At 47.7% G+C, this 5321-nt stretch overlaps 1 pseudogene; it reads left to right on the top strand.

The window, feature by feature from the left end:
• Nucleotides 1-661: 661 nt before the first annotated feature.
• On the top strand, nt 662-4982 carry LOC129394113 (transcription factor NF-E4-like; annotated as a pseudogene).
• The last annotated feature ends 339 nt before the right edge of the window (nt 4983-5321 follow it).

The following is a 5321-nucleotide window of genomic DNA, read 5'->3' on the forward strand; positions in this document are numbered from 1 at the left end:
TAGTTGCATTCTTTGACTAACTGCCACAGTACCCTGCTGATTGTTCTCTCCTGGAGTCTTCTTTGTCCACTTCTGACAGCTCTTTCTTGAAGTCCTCCTCAACCTTTGTCCTGTAGTTCCATTCCAAGCTTTCATCTTTTGTCCACTCATCTTCTCATTTTACCTATATACATGTATACTGGAAGAAATTCGGCTGGGTGCAGGGACTCACATCTGTAATCCCAGCACTTTGGGAGGCCAAGGTGGGTGGGTCACGAGGTCAGGAAATCAAAACCAGTCTGGTCAACATGGTGAAGCCTTGTCTCTACTAAAAATACAAAAATTAGCTGGGTGTGGTGTCGCGTGCCTGTAGTCCCAGCTACTCGGGGGCCTGAGGCAGGAGGATTGCTTGAACCAGGAAGGCGGAGGTTGCAGTGAGCTGAGACCACCACTGCACTCCAGCCTGGTGACAGAGCGAGACTTTGGGGAAAAAAAGGGAAAGAAAAAAAAAGAAAAAAAATAATAAACAAATCCAGTGTCCATGAATTCTCAAACTGCCACCTTGATTCCAAGGTACTCCCTCTCTCTGAGACGGAGTTGATTCCCTCAGAACCCAATGGTGGTATAGGGGTGGTGGGTTCCTCTGCTGGGGTCCTTACTGCCTCTCTCCTGAGCTTTAAGGATGGCTTCTGAGGGCTTTGGTGCTGTCCCAGAGGTTCCCAGCATTAACTCTGTTGTGTCTGTGATCCCAGCTGGGCAGTACTCCAGGGTCCCTGTGCTCACAGCAGCTCCCTTGGGCTCCGCTCCTGGCTGCTGTTGTCCCATGCAACGTTCAAGCCTACTTTGGAGCTGTTTCCTGGTGGGTGTGATTCTTGTTGTCTTCCCTTGAAGTGCAGACACTCCCAAAGTGGGCTTCAGAAGTGGGATGGGGAGCCGTCTTTATCTAGTTCTGGGGATGACAGGTCATGGGTGAGCAGGAGGGTGGCAGAGAATGGCAGGGATGTAGGGCAACTCTGAATATGCTCCGCAGCCTGGGATCAAGGTTCGGCCCAAGCAGCATGGGTGAACTGAATCTTTCTGGGTTGTCTTGCTCCGGGCTGCATGGCCGCCCTGGCACATGCTGCTGTGAAAGGGAATGAGACGAGACCAGGACCAGGGCCTGGGCGGGGGCTAGCACACTCCTTCCTTGCTCCACACAACTCCAGGAACGGTGCTCCCACATCACCACTCGGGGCCTCCCTGCCCTCCTTATTTCTCAATGACTGAGCTTTGTGTTCCAACACAAGCCCATTTGTTCAAGAAGTGTTTCTTTTAATGGTCTACACAATTGTGACAATATTTTTTTCCCAAGCTTGTCCATACTCTTATTAAGATGCTCACTTTTGTCACCTTTTATTTGTAATAATTTTTTATTTTTGCCTTGTTTTTTTAAAGATAATTTTATCACAGATACATATTCAATTAGTCTTTCAAGGAACCAACTTTTGTTTCATTGATTTTGGTATGTTGAAATTTCATTAACTTACATTTTTAGTTTTGTTCCTTCTTTCAACTATCATTGGTGGTTGTTTTCCAACTTTTTCTTGCTGAAGATGAGTTCATTTTAAAACTTTTATAGTGTATGTGTTTAAGGATATCTATTTTCTCTAAGGACCACTTTAGCTGTCAAATCCATGTATTAATACGTAGGGCTTTTTTTTTTTTGATTTTACAAATTTCAGTTTCCTTTTTGATAAGTATTTCATTGACAAATTAAATTATATTTTTGAAAAATTATCCCTGGGGCCTGAAAGCTTGTGGGGATGAATAATTCCTCCCTCATCAGGCCCAGTCCCAAGGTGCAAGGCCACTTGCACCAGCAGTGTGCATCAGCAAGATAGCAGAAGCAGGAACAGGGCTGGCTGGAAGACAAGTTCCCCCTGGGGATCAAGAGAGAGAGGCTGTCTGGGTACCATGTAGCAGTTATGTCAGACTGGGACACTTCCTGTTTACAGAAGACTATAAAACCCCTGATCTATAATCACTTTGGGCTGACACCATTTTAGGCAGTCTTTCTACACCCGGGCACTCATTAAACAGCGTGTTTCTCCACACTGCCTTGTGTTGTTTATTGGCATGCTCTCAGGGTTTGAACCGATACAAGAGCCTTACAATCCAGACGATGCTTCTGCTACAACGACATGATGGATACTAACCCATCTCTCAAGAATACTCCCAAAATTAAATTTTTCTTTTTTCCAAGGTGCCCATGACACCCCCAATGTCAAGCCTGAAGTAGTTATTGAGAAAGTCGTCCCTTTTCCTTTTTCTATAACCAAATATATAGGAATGAAAGATTCTCCCTGGGGCCTGAAAGCTTGGGGTCATGAATAACTCCTCCCTCCTCAGGCTCAGTCCTAAGGTGCAAGGCCACTTGCACCAGCAGCGTGTGTCTGCAGGATAGCAGAAGCAGGAAGAGAGATTGCCAGAAGACATGTACCCCATGGAGATAGAGAGAGAGGCTGTCCGGGTACCATGTAGCAGTTATGTCAGACTAGGACATTTCCTGTTTACAGGAGACTATAAAACCTCTTCCCCATCCTCACTTGGGGCTGACACCATTTTAGGCCTCAGCCTATCTGCACCCTGGTGCTAATTAAAACAGCCTGTTGCTCCACACTGCCTTGTGTTGTTTGTTGGCACGTTCTCGGGGTTTGAACAAATACAAGAGCCTTGCACCTGGTGCCAAAACCCAGGAGGGGCTCCAGTCTGCATCCCCTGTAGACCTACCTTTCCACCCCAGAAAGCAGGCCACAGCAGCCGGACAAAAGAAGCTCCTCAGCCTCCAGTCACCTCTCTGTTCATGCACATTGTTCACTGATCTCACCTACTGGTATGTTTTCTGGGAGCCCAGGTTAACAGAGTAAAATCCGCATGGCCTCCCTTGATTTCACCAGTCCAAAAATCCAACGTTCGTCCAAGAAGGCTTCAGCATGTTCCAGGCACTCGCTGATCATCTGGTCTTAGGGGGATGCCTCTAAGCCATTTGATCCCATTCTGGGAATGAAAAAAGCAGCGGTGATGATCACTTCTTTTATCGTCTCTCTCAGGCTGTCCAGGATGATCTCCTTTTCCCTGTTCTCCCAAGCCTACCCTCTGTCATGGGAAATCCCCAGTCTTCCATTCCAAAGGACAGCCCTCTAGGCTGCCTCATAAAAACCTGCAAACCTTAGGCCTCAGGCAAGATATCCACCCTAAGTTCCTTGTCTTTTTTTTTTTTAATTCAATCTGGCCACAGTACAAATTGAATAATGGGTACAAACTGCCCGCAAATGGAACATTCAACTTTACAATTTTAACTGACTTAAGAAATTATTGCCGACGACTGGAAAAATGGGGAGAAATTCCTTATGTCCAGGCCTTTTTCACACTCAGGTCACAACCCGGCTTCTGCAATTCTTGCTCATCTGTTAAAATTCTCCTCCTCCATTCCCACCACCCTAGTCCCCTTTCTCCTCCCACCTTACGTCTTTTTCCTCGTTCAATCCAGCAGACTGCTGTCCACCCCTCCCAGCCCCTACCTCTCCCTCTCAACTGTCTTCTTTAACCCCCGCAAGCCTCCTCTTTGTCTTCCCAGCTGCCATGTTCCCAGCCACCATCTTCTCAGCCACCACTTTCTCAGTCACCATCTTCCCAGCCAGCACTGCCTCCAAAAGTACCCACTTCTTTTCCTACACCATCCTCTCCTCAGCACAATTCTAGCACTGCCTGTACCCATTCTCCTCCTCCATCACCCTTTCCTTAGGCCGATAATCCCACCCTGCCACTTTACACCCCCATCTATCCTCCACTGCCTATTAACTCAACCCCCTTTTTCCCTTCAAACCCTTAACAGGAACCATTTCCAGGTTGTTCCTTCTCTCCCACCCATACTTACTCAGGCACCATTTTTGGCCCATGCTCCACCCTTACTTCAAAGCCTGCGCTAGAGTGCCCTCTTCAGGAAGCAGCAGGAACTGAAGGTATTGTTAGCGTTCATGTTTCCTACTCCCTCACTGATCTCTCTCAAATTAACAAAAGACCAGAAGACCCCACCTCTTATATTAGAGAGTTTCAGTACCTCACCCAGTCTTATGAAGTAACTTGGCATGACCTCTACATTATCCTCTCTTTCACCCTCACGCTAGCAGACTGGGACAGTATCTGGACCCTAGCTCAGTTGCATGCTGATACAATTTATCACCAGGCTCCTACCCAGCCTACTGGCACAGAGGCAGTCCCCAACAAGCACCCCCACTGGGATTATCAAGACAGGGACCCTGGACACTGCCATCAAGACTACATGATTGTGTATCTCCTTGCAGGACTCAAAACAGGTGCCCACAAAGTGGTAAACTATGAAAAACTTTCAGAAATCACCCAAGATCCTGACGAAAACCAAGCTCCTTTTCTCTCTTGTTTAATTGAAGCCATGGGAAAATATACCAACCTGGACCCAGCCAGCCCAGAAGGAACCACTACCTTAAACCTTTGGTTCATCTCCCAATCCACCCCCGATGTCCAATGCAAGCTTCAGAAGCTTGACGAAGGCCTTCAAACTCCACAATGAGACCTTCTTAATTTAGCCTTTAACAATCGTGATGAGGAATGTAAAAGGCCAAAACAGGGAGAATTTCAAATGCTTGCCTCTGCTATCACGGGCCCCGCAGGCCCACGGGGTCACAGCTCCATACAGAAGCCTCCTAGTAATCCACCTCCATCTGGCGCCTGTTTCAATTGCAGCAATGAAGGCCACTGGTCCCGACAATACCCAAACCCAGGTAAGCCCATCAGGTCATGCCCCCTCTGCAGAGGACCCCACTGGAATTCAGAGGGTGAATGCCCTATGCAAGGACTGCCCTTATCCCTTCCTGAGTCAGCCAAAACCTCCTACTCGGATCTCATCGGCCTTGCTGCTGAAGACTGATGGTGCCCTGGAACAGACGCCCCAGCAACTACCATCTCTTCATTCGAGCCAAGAATAATCCTGATGGTTGCAGGTAGGCCAGTAGGTTTTTAAATTCATACCGCGGCAACCTACTCTGTTTTACCTAAATTTTCAGGATGCACCCAGTCTTCCAAGTCTCTGTTGTGGGAATTGATGGACAAGTCTCCAAGCCCCGAGCCTCCCCTCCGTCTTCTGCTCCCTTCACATCGTTTCCTTCACTCACTTTTTCTTAGTCCTGCCGTCATGCCCAACTCAGCTCCCAGGCAGAGACACCCTTTCAAAACTCCACACTACTCTCCACTTCCATGTTGACCATGGTACCTAACACATCCACCTAGACACCTCTGGTGCTTCTAGCTTTCTTCTACTCCTCCAA

The sequence above is a fragment of the Pan paniscus genome, chromosome 18, assembly GCF_029289425.2.
Source record: "Pan paniscus chromosome 18, NHGRI_mPanPan1-v2.0_pri, whole genome shotgun sequence".
NCBI lineage: Eukaryota > Metazoa > Chordata > Mammalia > Primates > Hominidae > Pan > Pan paniscus.